The sequence below is a fragment of the Columba livia genome, chromosome 1 (genome assembly GCF_036013475.1).
Source record: "Columba livia isolate bColLiv1 breed racing homer chromosome 1, bColLiv1.pat.W.v2, whole genome shotgun sequence".
Classification (NCBI taxonomy): domain Eukaryota; kingdom Metazoa; phylum Chordata; class Aves; order Columbiformes; family Columbidae; genus Columba; species Columba livia.
The window spans coordinates 123,834,193-123,848,275 of record NC_088602.1 but is presented as its reverse complement, the minus strand read 5'-3'; the positions used below and the strand labels follow the sequence as shown (position 1 = coordinate 123,848,275).

General features: G+C 37.6%; 1 long non-coding RNA gene across 1 annotated transcript in view; it reads right to left on the bottom strand.

Moving 5' to 3' along the window:
* Window positions 1-14,083, bottom strand: part of LOC110358882 (uncharacterized) — a 311,012-nt gene that overhangs the window by 50,781 nt on the left and 246,148 nt on the right. The window contains exon 4 of the long non-coding RNA XR_002413695.2: window positions 4,943-5,044. This is a non-coding gene — a long non-coding RNA (uncharacterized LOC110358882). The remainder of the gene's footprint in view (window positions 1-4,942; window positions 5,045-14,083) is intronic.

Here is a 14,083-nt window from a genome sequence, read left to right as displayed (position 1 = left end):
GTCTCATTGCAACTGACAGTTACATATTCACCTAAGAGAGTAAATCTGTAATATGTTTAGCAAGTTGTATGTTTTCCCACAGCTTTTCAGCACAGCCTATGATTCTAACAGAACAATCACACTACTGAATGTACCCCTATCTCCCAAGTCTTTAAATCAACTGTTTATAGCAGAAAAATAGCAGGAAGATGTATGATTAAAGATAATAAAACCTGGGGAAGATATAAAAATAACATACTTCATCTTCTGTCATGGGATGAGTGGCCTTAATTGAAAGGTTTTGTTTGAAGTTTTGTGTCTTTTTTTTTTTTTTTAATTTCAGTCTAACATAATAATTTGAATAAAATAATTTGAACAACATAACTTCGGCTATGTCCTTTTGTGGTGCGGTGGTTTGACCTTGGCTGGATTGCAGGTGTCCACCAAAACTGCTCTATCACTCCCCTTCTCAGCTGCACAGGAGAGAGAAAATATAAAGGAAGGAGCATGGATCAAGATAAGGACAGGGAGAGATCACTCGTTAATTACTGTTGTGGGAAAAAGAGACTCAACTTGGGGAAATTAATTCAATTTATCAGTAATCAAATCAGAATAGGTTAATGAGAAATAAAACCAAGTCTTAAAACATCTTTCTCCCATCTCTCTTTTTTCCCAAGCTCAACTTCACTTCCAGTTTCTCTGTCTCCTGTCCCTGAGCAGCACAGGGGGACAGAGAACAGAGGTTGTGGTCAGTTCATCACACGTGGTCTCTGCCATTCCTTCCTCCTCAGGGGGAGGATTTCTGACGTTCTTCCCCTGCTACAGCATGGGGGCCCTCCCATGGGAGACAGTCCTCCACAAACTTCTCCAACGTGGGTCCTTCCCATGGGATGCAGTTCTTCACAAACTGCTCCAGTGTTGGTCCCTTCCACAGGACACAGTCTTTCAGGAACAGACTGCTCCAGTGTGAGTCCCCCATGGGGTCACAAGTCCTGTCAGAAAACCTGATCTAGCCTGGGTTCTTCTTTCCACAAGTCTGCAGGTCCTCCCTGCTCCAGTGTGGGCTCACCATGGGGGTCACAGTCTCCTTTGAGCATCCACCTGCTCCATTGTGGGGTCCTCCCTGGGCTGCAGGTAGTTCTCTGCTCCACCTTTTCCACACTAGAATAAAATCCAGATTTCTTTGGTAATATTCTGTAAGCAATTTCGGACTGATTCATCTACATTTTCTCTGTAATACGGTGTCTATGGAGCTACAGGCTGTATTGTACCATTCGCAATATCTTACCTCCAGTGAAAAATTAAATACTCATTAGTACAAATGAGACAGCCTAGAAAGCTAGAGAATTCAAGATGCATTTGGAAAATGCCTGGTTTGAACCAAAATACAGCAGGAATTTGAACATGAAACTTCTATATCCTGTCACCTGTGAGGGTGTTAGACATGCACTGAGAAGTTTTAAGCTTCTAAGATCTGCTGAAGTTGTTGACTTTTTTGATAAAAATGACTTAATACCAACAACTACTGCACCAAAACCACATGGACCTTCTTAAAAATTTTGTGATAGGGTTACAACATAAATATACATACTTTAAAAAAAACCACCTTTTTGTTTTGTTTTGTTGTTGTTGTTGTTGGTTGTTTGTTTGTTTGTTTTGTGGGGTTTCTTTGCTTGTTTTATTTTCACCTTTCTTTGCAGTAGGTGTAGTAAAAAAAAGGGTAACAGTCATATGAGAACATCGATAGATCCCCTCATGTTTAACAATGGCATGAAATTCACAGCTCACCATCATCTCCCTTGATCCTTGCCATCCTTGGTCGATAATATTTTTTTTTAAGAGCCTGATAGAGGCTTTGAGATCTCTAATCCTTTGTCAAATTCAGCTTAAAATTGCTTGAAAGGTCAAAAGTTTATTGGAGCAGGAGATGAACAGAAAATGTGATCACATAAATACTATCTTCAAAGGATAGCAGGAAAAAAAATATGCCATTTAAAATTAAAAAGCCAATTCTAATCTATTCTCAAGTGGACTTTAATCCACTTTGCAGGAAAAAGCCCCCCGTTGATCCATTCATTATGTATTGTTTTTCCATACTGATGATGGTTCTATTAATCTTTAATTTTTAGAAATATTTTAAAATATTTGAGTTATTATAAGAAGAGTAGAAATTGGAAATTTCACTTAGTGTTTAGACCATTCTGTTTCAAATTTCTGTTTTGAAACATTTTTTTTCTTGTCTTTGAGTAATAGGAAACTGCAGTTTTCCATCGTTTTCTAGGTAATTATCAAATCACCATTTACTACCAATTCACTACTACTTCTTTTCAATACCTGAAAATCTGTTTTATCCAGAGTGAGCCTTTGCTTAATGCCCTCAGTAGTGAAAGGTATATGAGTACATGAAGAATATTGGATACGAAGGGAAGGGAAGGGAAGGGAAGGGAAGGGAAGGGAAGGGAAGGGAAGGGAAGGGAAGGGAAGGGAAGGGAAGGGAAGGGAAGGGAAGGGAAGGGAAGGGAAGGGAAGGGAAGGGAAGGGAAGGGAAGGGAAGGGAAGGGAAGGGAAGGGAAGGGAAGGGAAGGGAAGGGAAGGGAAGGTCCCTGGTGGAGAACTTTCCCAAACAAAAGAACCAGGCATGCATGATGTGATGGGACTGCAGTCAAAGATTTATTTTGTTTTGCTTTGCTTTTAGTTGGAAGTACATGGTGTTTCAAAAAGATGAACTCAGTTTGAAAGCAGTATATTTCATTATGGCAATATGTTATAATTACAGAAAATTTTACAAACAATTTAATGAGTTGTCAAGATGTGATAACCTTTTTATAAATGCTCTATGCTCCCCCCACATGTTGTACAGACAAAGACACTTGAGTATCGAGACTGAGACAATACTTGAATTCGTCCCAAATGCCTTTCAAAGTCCATCATTTTGAAGCACCCTGTATTTTCAGCTGTCCTTCACTTTCTAACTGCCTGGGATGAATCCAGTAACATATATTCAGTGTCAGTATTCTAAATCAGCTCTTGTTATCTGACACTATTTTTGGATTTCTTTAGATAGATTAGTTCACTCTTATTTATTTATTTCTGGATGACATATACCAGTGTTTATCTGAACATGCTGATCAACTTAACCTGCTCTCTGTAATTGAACTTTTTTAATTAAAACAGATTAAGATGAGTTATTTACATGAAATTAGCTGTGCTACTAGGAAACCTTTATTCGTATTTACGTGATTGCCTTCTGCACATTTGCTTTTATAATTATACACATGTTAGCTCTTAACAGAATGCAAAGGGCACTATGACCCAATATTTTTAATCTACTATCATTTACATGACAAAATTGACAAACGGGTTCTCAGCAAAAGTTTTTCAGTAGAATAGCGATCACAGGTTTTGTTCATCTAACCTTGAAGTTACACTTGTACTCCTATTTTCAATTGTACTAAATGAAAAAAAGTACTAAAGCAACTAAACGGTAGCTAAATCTCCTTTGCAAAGACAATACTTCTAAATGACGGCAAACAAACAAACAAAACCCACACCCCTCAAAAAAAACAAAAAACAAAAAACAAAAAAACCCTCAAACAAACAAAAAACACAACAAAACCACAAACAAACAAACAAACAATCCAAAATCCACCTGCAGTTCAGCACAGAACCCTTTGAAGTTAGTGAAGGTGTCTGACAAAACAATAGACTTTACCATAGAATAGAAGTGGTTTGAGAGGAGGCAATTATTCTCATAGGTCAGCTTGAATCTTTTCTCCCCTGCAACCACCTAGCAAAAACAGTCTAAAAGGGGTCTGTGCTGCAGAACTGGAATCTCTGAAAAAGAATGATTGCTGGGTTTCCATATTGAAGAAATACAAGAAAGCAATTAGAGGAAAAAAACGTCATCTTTGTTAGACTTCAGCAGAGAGGAGAATGTGATGTTGACATTCAATTGCTATATTAGTTGTACCCACTCTCCCATCCTAAATACACTTCCTTATTTACCCTGAGGTGACTGAATTCAGCATTGCTTCCCTTTGTATTGAAATATATTAATACATGTATGAAGAGTCACTTCAACAGTAGAAAAACACTTTATTTACATGAGAGGCACATAATCACAATATCTGTAGGGATTCTCACTAAAGTGTAAAAAAATACACTGACCTCAGGAAGCAATCTGTATTCAAAATTAAACAGTTCTAACATAGAACTGGTTACAAAAAAAATAAAAAACAACAAGCACCTCTCCCTCCTTTCCCACCCCCACTAGCCTTCCTTCTTGCTCTTAACATCAGAAAGGGCTGAGAGTTTTGCAACGTGATTCCATCATACTTCTTGTGTTTCGGTGTTTCTGGTGACACAGACTCAGAAAGCCCACTTGGGAATTTAAGGTATTTTCAGGGTAACAATGGGTACTGATGGACTTTATATGCACTTGGTTCTAAGTTTCCAGCAAGAACGGATATGTCTCTCTTTGGAAATTGAAAGAGAAGAAGAAGAGAAGAGGAGGAGAAGAGGAGGGAAGGGAAAGAAGGGGAGGGGAGGCCAGGTGAGGTGAGGTGAGGCGAGGCGAGGAGATATGGAACTGGGAACAGTTCATGTCTTCTGTTCAACAGTAGATCAAAATACCCTATTTGCTCCCTACTCCATTATACTTGTCAAATCTGATCTTAATGTAGAAACAGTTTGTATTTTTTTTAAGCCTTGCTTTTTGAAAGAAAAAGTACATGGAATTTTCAAGTATTTCTGACAAGCTCCCATTTAAGCAGACATAAAGTTGTTTATACAACCAGCCCTGATGATCAGATTTTCAGATACAGAGCCTATGAATTATCTATAAAAATAAATAATCTTCCATCCTGTGGTTTAAAAATAGTGCAGGTCACTGCAAAAGTTATCCTGTATCTGACCCTTTGGGGAATTTCAATATGCTTAGTGCTTTTTGGGACTGAACCTTTACCTTTCTCCAGGGTATGGACAAAGACTTCAGAGTTCTTCTGGACTTCCCTTAGACAGGTCTTGTTTATAGCAGTTGGTCAAAATTTGGTAGCTATGCAGCCATCTAAATAAAACCATGGAGAACAATAGTAAAATTATGAAATGTGGTAATATGGCCTGAAATCTTGTGCTGTTTGATACCTCTTTTACAAGGCCCACCTTTGAAAGCTGAGTTTGCTAATGTGTTCACCAGCAACTTACAGGTTGTTGAGGAGCAGCCACAGACCTGTTTTATTTTTAAAAGTCACTTTTGAGACATAAAACTTACTGCAAACATAGCATGTATCACAAAGAAGCCATGCATTCTTGCCAAGTCTCAAATCTTCTAACCTCCCCTGCTCAACTTTTCAAGGCCAGCAATCAATAACAGCATAAAACTCATAATTACCTTTCACATATGCATAAAATATGGGTTGTTTACAACACTCGGCTTGTCAAGCAATTAAAAATCTGCAGACATTCATAAAACTTAAGGTGGAAGAAACAGTGTGCTCTGAAACCTTCCATAAACATCCATCTGTCTATCATATAATAGAGATGAGCAGAATGCCTGCAAACAAATCTTGGCAAGGAAGGACACAGGGGAATTGATGGCCCAGGTTACCTGGGACTCAGAATTGTCCCTGCAACAGCACTGTGGGTCAGAGCAGATGTCACACTTACATGGACAGAATCTCCCTGGCACCTATGTCTGTAAGATCTGTCTGCTTAATTTCATGATAACAACTGCTCCTGTGCCTCTTTTAGAAGAAGGAAATGCTCAGAGGAAATAGCAGTAAATGGTAGCTGTGGTAGTAAAGCAGAAGTAATATTAAATCTGTAAGGCCCAATAGAGAACAAATGAACAGTTTTACCATGGATCTACTGAGTCTCTGCAAGAGACAGGTGTTATTTTACACACTGCATAAAGATCTCTCATTTTTATACTAACATGGGAATTAACTCACCATGTTCATGAAAAGGTTTGTTTGCTAATTAACAAACAGAAAAAATAGAACTGATTTCCAGGGTTTTCTTAAAAACAAATATAAACCCCACACAAATCTTGAATCAATAAACTCCTTTCAGGGATTTCAATTGCTAATTATAATCTAAAGTACATTTTTATTATTTTACACAGCATAAGATTTAATGAAAATTCTGATTTGTGCAAATGTGAGATGGCAGAAAATAAATACAAGCAATGACAGAAGAAAATTCAGGATGGCATCTTTTTGAATAAAGCTCAGTTTCCACTACTCTCTACTCTGCCTTTCTTTTTTAATAACCTGCAAAACCAGCAGGTAGCCTGGAGACTGTATGCTAACTATAAAAGAGGTTAAAGCGTTGCACATAATTAAACTTTGAAAACATGGGTGCTAATACACAGGAAATCAAGTAATCTACTACCGTGCTGCCCCATCATCTTTTGCATATTATAGTTGTTTAAAAGAAAAAGTAATGCAGGAAAGAACAAAAGAAAGGCCCAAGTAAATGAACACCTTGATATGGTCAGTGATATAAAACCCACTCCCTGTTTATGGGTTGCAGACAGACATTCAGTGCACAGTTTATAAGGCTTAAATCACAACATCTTGTGATCTGCCATGTCTCAGAACAAGGCACATTTTATTATGCAATACTGAGGCCAAACATAGCTTGTTACTAATACTCCAGAGGACTTTGAGGGTGAGCGTACTCTCTTTACATTAAGGAAAAAATGTCTTAAAAGATTGCCAGCTCATTCAATAGGAGGACTGTTCCATGGCTGGGGAGAAGACATCTCTGAGAGACTTTTTTTTTAATACTTCAAAATTAATTATGATGTGAACAAGCCAACTGAAGTGCTATGTTCCCATGTCAGTACTTGCTCCTTAATAACATACTGGCTTTACAGTTACGGTGTCAAGGAAGCTTGAAAATTCACAAAGTTGGATGCTATGAAATTTCAAAGACCTTCTCCTCCAGCTAAAAGTGTCATCTCATTAACTTTGGCCTTAAATATACCAATAAACTGCAGTGCTACACTGCCAGGCCATTTGAAAGAACTGCAGCTTCTAGGCAGGGACACCTGAGACTTTTGATGAGATGTGAGGATAAACAATGTAATGAATAAATCATTAATACGTAATTAAATCATTATTAAAACAGATTTGCATTAGTTACATGCATACTATGGCTCCCTTACCAGTTTTCTGAAACCTTATAGTCCTGACTTGCTAATTTTTTGCATTTTGTGTGCAGATCTTTGGCATCAAAAAGTTAAAAGTGAGCAGCTAAATGTTGAAGAGAATAGTGTCTTTTAAACTATTCTAAATTAACACATATATAAACTGTAATCAAGACCTATACTTTTTCAAATTATCATCCAATATTACAATAGTTAACTTTCTTCCTATCTGCAAAGTCCTCTTTCCTACAGATAATTTGTTTGCTTCAGAGCTCACCCATCTATAAAATAGAAATATCAATATTGCAAAGAACTAACTAAACCTGGTGCAACAAACCTGAATGGTCATTTCTAAGCATGTGGAAGTGATTAAAAGTGGTTTATAGAGATCATGAAAGTATGAGAACCTCCCATAGATACTCTGGACATCAGAAATGGGGAGAGGCAGGTTTGAGGAAGTGCAAGAGATTTGATGCTCTTCTTTCACTGTGACATTATGCATATAAGGTCCTGACAAGTCATAGTTTCTCTGCCTCCACAGAAAAGGGGTGGTACACTTGCTTTTCACTGTGAATAGAGTGTGTTCAGCCTGGAGAAGAGAAGGCTCTGGTCAGACCTTATTGTGGCCTTTCAGTACTTAAAAGGGGCCTATAAGAAAGAGGAGGACAGATTTTTTTATCAGGGCTTGTTGCAATAGGGCAAGGAGTAGTTCTTTTAAACTAAGAGAGGGTAGATTGAGACTAGATATCAGGAAGAAATTTTTTACAATGAGAGTGGTGAAACACTGTCCCAGGTTGCCCAGAGAGGTGGTAGATGCCCCATCCCTGGAGACACCCCAGGCCAGGCTGGATGGGGCTCTGAGCAACCTGATCTAGTTGAAGATGTCCCTGCTCATTGCAGGGAATTGGACTAGATGACCTTTCAAGGTCCCTTCCAACCCAAACTGTTCTATGATTCTATTCTATGATAATGTATTATATTTATCACATCCTGTGGCGATGTGGAAACACAGAAGGTAATGAAAAGGTGTCTAAAACCTTCTCTACTCAGAAAAAGTGTGCACAAGTTTGCTCCTAAACCTGTCACCCAGGAAATGTAAAGACTGAGGCTGTACGTAGCTATACACAGAAACTGAAGGGGAGAAAAACCTTTCATGGTCCCCTGCAGTGTCAAATAAGCCACTGTATTCCTGAAGATTTTGTACCAATACTTTTTTCCTTGTTCGCTGTCATCATCCCGATTTTCTAACAAAGCCAGTTGGTTGCTACCTTTATTCCTGAGGTTTCATTACTTGATAAGTAGATCCTAAAGTTTGACAGGTGTTGATAGTGGGTGAAGTCAAACACTTAAAGTGCAGAGAAAAGTTTTCCAAATTAGTCATAACTGTTTGGTCTACAAAATACAGCTTTGTGAATTAATGTCACTGTACAAATATTACAGCTTGAAGAGCTGAAACCTGTATAGCAAACCGGATAAATTAACTTGCCTGCCGCCTACAAGAGTTATAAAAAGGAATTGTCTGAGCATGCTTCCATGGCATATGCTGTTCAGCTCAAGCGTATAACACATTAGTACTGAAGAAAAACTTGTGTGATACTCTCTGGTTGTCGAAAGAGAAATACTGCGTGCTAAATATTGTCACACTGCTCATGGTATTGCATTTTTCTTGTAATCAGATGAAATACTAACTTCAACGGGCTAAGAATTATCTGTGGACCCCCAGAAAGCCCCAGAATAGGCTGTAATTTATCCTCAACCTACAGCCTTGTCATTTGTTTGTTTGTTTGAGTTCCTTTGTTCTTTCAGTAGCAGAATCAATACATTTGCCAACATGGAGAGAACGGTCCCTAATAGAGTACCTGGAGAAAGGAAAATAGTAGGCATTTTGTGATGGATGTTGCATACAGTCTTGGCAGTGGAAAAGTTGAGGCACAATAAAATCTGCTTAGGTTAGTAAAAAAGGTTGGAACAGCTTGTGTAAGGTGTGAGACCCAATTGCCTTTATTTTCTTCAGAAGTGAAAGAGCACAAGTTGACATATCTTTCCAACAAAAGGGAATGAAGCATCCATGTGGATTACTGTTTTAAGATATGGTCCCACAATTTTCCATGTAGAATGAGAGCTTGTGCAGTACTGACTTAGAAGCCATCTACAACCTCTTGCTTTCTTGACTGTGCATATTTTGTGAACTGAAGATAAAATCTATTCCTTCTTTGCAGCTTCAGTACAGTTTAATGAAAGCTATTTCTCTGAACACAACTTTTTAAACTTTTCTGAATGTAACTTTTGAACCTAAAGGGTGGTGAATTCAGTCATTCTGAAAAGTGGAATCTGTAAAAACAAATACGGTAGCTGTGGAAAATAATTAGAATGGCTTATGAGATGCTGCCCCTCTACTGTCCTTTTATTTCAGAGTATAGAACCACAAATATCTTTGAAAAAACATTATAGCTACTTCACAATATCAATGGCAATGTATTTGCTAGAGTTGGCTGCAAATCCCTCACAAAACAAAGATCTGACAGAAAAAGCTAGATCACTGAGTCTGAAACCTTCATTCAAATCAATGGCAGGAAGGTTTCCTGAGGGATTTGCTCCAGAGTACCAAATCCTAAAAAGTGCCAAGTCAGTGACTCAGCAACAGATGTACCCTTGCATACAGTCCTGCAGGTACAAAACTCTGCATTTGGTCATTGCAGCTGACAGCCTTAGTTTCACAGCTGCTAACAGCAATGTTTTTGACAAGTGCAATAGTTTAATTGAGCATCTGCAGTATCCAGGGCTCTTTTGGGTCACTATAATAATAATAATAATAATAATAATAATAATAATAATAAAGAAACCCAACAAACTTTAGTTTTCATCCTGATTTGAACATACATCATATTAAGAGAAAAGAAGTGGTGAGTGGTGGTAGTGGCAGTTTTCCAGGCACTCAGACGAACTTGATTTCCAACCAGATCCAAAAACCATCTCTCGGCAGTAAAGCCCTGCATAACAAGAACTGATCCTAAAATACAGTATTGGGCAATGTTACTGAGTCCTCAAAACACAAAATTCTGGATCTGTTGTATCTGCATGCATTTGTAGCTTGGAATCTACAGCTAGATATACCTGCTTTATTTAACATGCCTTTTTTCTTTTCAGAAATATACCAGTGTAATATCAAATGAACCACTGTGAGCAAAAATCAGCACTCTGCTTCTTTCTTCTGGACTTTCCAAACCACTTCCATTCCCTTAGTCAAAACTGACTTGTATCCATCTCCCTTCTCTTTCTTTCTCAAGATCCCAGTTAAACCCACTCCCTGAAGAGGGAAGCAGAAATATGCTATGTAATACTCATTGTCTATCAGACAGTGAAAAGAGCATATGGTATATAGTAAGCACTGTTGAAAATTTCTGAAATTAAAAGTACAGTATAAGGAAATAAGGAAGCGCAACTGAACCTTTTAACATCTGGATTCTTTGTAACATTATTGGGGCTGTAGGAAACCATAATTAAAATTAGGAAAAAAAAAAACCAAAACAGAATAACAGATGTGACTCCCTGTTAAAGAAAAGGAGAAATTGAGGAAGCCAGACAGCATAGTAGCAAACATGCAAACAAACAATGGTTGCTTCAGCTACTCAGAGACACAGCTTTCCAAAACTAGTTTTTGAAAGTGCAGAGGAACTCTCTTAAGACAAGTTTAGTGCTGTGGTTTAATCTTTGTTAGTACAAAGAATTCACAAATCATCAAATATGAGTAATCTTAACAAGAGAAACTATTTTAGCTGCTAAAAAGATGCTATCAGAGGAATTGCCTTGTGAGAAAAATCAATGCTTATTAAAAATCTGGCATTCAGTTTTAATTTGCCGTATTTCTCCATTTGCAAGATTATAGTTTGGTTTTGCCTTTAGGAATCTATTCCTGAAAGAGTCTTGGATTTTTACAGGAGAGACACATTGAATTTAACTAGCAGCATCACTGAAATAAAGTAGGGTAAATTTTTTATCGTGATTTGACAAATACCGTTTCACCACTAGGCAACAGTGTCCTAGTGATGACAGTAGCTGCAGAAGGAGGATCATGCTGGTTTTGGCGCTGTATGAGGACTTTTAGGTTTTTTATCTTCTTGCCACTTTGTCTGTCTGAAGGAAGCTAGACGAGATGAGATCAAAGCCCTGAGAGAGGAATGCCTCTAAAATTGAGGGACAGGAGCAGAAAAAACTGGTTCCTTCACTTACAAAGAACTATATCCCTCTCCTATCAGAGCTTCAGTGCAATATGGTTCTCTCCTTTCCCATAAATTTGTGCTTACCTACAGGTTTAATTAGCAGATTGAGGAACAGAGTGGTAGAAATGTTTATTATAATATCCTACACCATTTATCTGATGTCACATTAGAAATATTTGATTAATGATTTCTTTGCCTTATGCTATTTTTGACTTCTAATTGTGTGCAAAACTTCAAGACTTTGCAGTTTTAAGAATTATTGTTTGAAAACAGATACCCCCAGCAGCACTTTTTCAGAGAGCAACTCAGTCTCCTATAAACAAATATGTCTTTAACATTTAATTCTAAAATTTTGAGAGATAGAAGAGTTGTCACCCTTCCTCATGCTTCCATCCCTGCTTCTCTCCCTCAAAAGAAAACCCGAATTTAAAATTCATATCTAGAATTACAAGATTCTTTTTATCACAACTGCTTCCTTTTTATAAATCCACTGAAAGCAAAACATAATAGCATAAAAGTGTATTTGGACTTCAGCAAGCTTTTTGACAAACTCCCTCATCAGAGGCTCTTACAGAAATCAATCTGCCTCGGGATAATAAGGAAAACCTGCTTATACATGAATAACTACTCAAGAAATAGGAAACGAAGGCTGTGTGTGACACAATTACTCAAGTGTAGCTTTGTCATTATTTTATTACTACAGCCTATGCTGGAAGAGATGTAGGTAAATTAAATCAGCTCCTTATCGGAGAGAGCTAGAGAAGATCTGAGATCCCTTGGATCATAATTGATTACATGGTTTTCTTTTCAGTGTGTGAAAAAGAGCATGGGGAAGGGTTTCCTTGAGGTAAAAGTATGTGTGTGAGGTTTTGTTTTTGGGCAGTGTTTTTCTACATCATTTTGTGTACTGTTCAATTTGTTATTTTTTCTACGGAATTTCTCAGGTTGATATTAAAAAATCCACATTACCAAAAATTTTTCTTGTACAGCTTTGAAATAAGATCCATTTTACCTTGGAACCTATAAAAGTGTTATTGTTGAAAACTGAAACTCAATTCCTGTATTTATTTGTCCAGGGTGATAAAGCTTACTGTTTTGACTGAGTTTCCAGACGCCATGCTCATCACTTTGATTATATTTGGTTCCCTTGCCTAATACACCTAGAAGTACCAGGATTATTTTGTTCAATTTGTAATGTAAATAACATGTAACTAGTAACATCTAAATGACCTCTGTTCCTTCATGCCTCCAACTTGATGACATTTTAGAATAATGACTCTCTAAATCAAATCTTTCCTAATAAGAAATTTTCAGTAGCATGAGCACAGATCAAGAAATGCAAGAAGATGTGATATATAGATGTGTTACTGTGATTCAATGGCCACAGCAGGTCATATTGAGCCATTGCCTTACTTTAACATAGCACATCTGTCAAATGTTGATTTGCAAGAGTACTCCAGTCCTCAATTAACACCATGTATAATTCAATGATTTCTTCTCTGACTGGTCACTGGACAATAGCTGTGACCAGTTGCCATCCTGGGGAATATCAGAACCAAAATATGTACTCCAGATATTGGTTAAAAAAATAATAAACACAGCATTCTTTGATGTATATTTTCTTAAGATGTAAGAATCTCAGGACTTTTCCACTCAAACAATATCTAATATAAGTTACTTCTGGCCTGTTACAGATACACCTACTTTCATCCTCTCAATTATATTTTTGCCTCTGTCCCACACATTACATTGAATAAACCTACATTTTGCTAGGAAATGTGGTGCAGAGTGACTTATCATATTTCAAATAAAGCTTTGGGAAGACATATATAATTTTGTCTTAATCTGTTGTAGTTGGTCAGCATGAAAATTCTAATGTGTTTTTTTTTAAGATCTGAAGGTGAGTTACCTAGTTATTAAAAGCATTTTTATATCCTAAAATCCTTCAGAGCCCGTAAACGCCCACAGCCCTAAGGCAAACTCCATCAAGTTCACAGACTCCTGATGTCCAGCAACAACTCCATAAATCTGCAAGTCTCCAGTGCCTCACGGTATCTCTTTAAAGTTCATATAGCCCTAAGGCTGTCCTTTCCATCACAGCATGACCAGAAGGCAAAAAGGCAAGTAGGAGCAGGCAGTATGATGGATCAAGTGAGATTTCACTGCACCAGAAGGGGAAGGCTCGGCATTGGAGATGAGAGCAGGTGGTGAAGAATGGGTGCACCTGCCTTGGTGGAGTTTGCAGATGCTCTAGGTATTCTTGTCTTGGTAAGCAGGGATACAGTCCCTGATACAGAAAACAGCCTATCTGATTCTTATTTGAACATAAGTTCACGTGCTTCTCACTACCTATCTGCAAGACAGGAAGAGTTTACTCATTTTTCTCACTGTAGCCAGGATAATGACTGCAAAATGAAAGGATGCAATTCAACTCAAAATGTCACAATAATTAGGAAAATGGATATGAACTTAAAATTTGAAGCTATTGCAGTTAGTCTGACACACAGAACACATGAGGCAAAACACACAGAGTGAGGAGAAAAACTCAAAATGCCATGTGTGATTATTAACACCATCACAGTACAGAGTGTGAAGGATTTCTACTACCTCACCCCAGTGGCAGTAAGCTCTACCATATAACACCAGAGTTTTCAAGAGTTTATGTTTTAAGAATGTTGCAAGAGATGATTGCTGAGTACAAGGAAGCAAAAGATGTTAAAATAAAGTGGTCCTT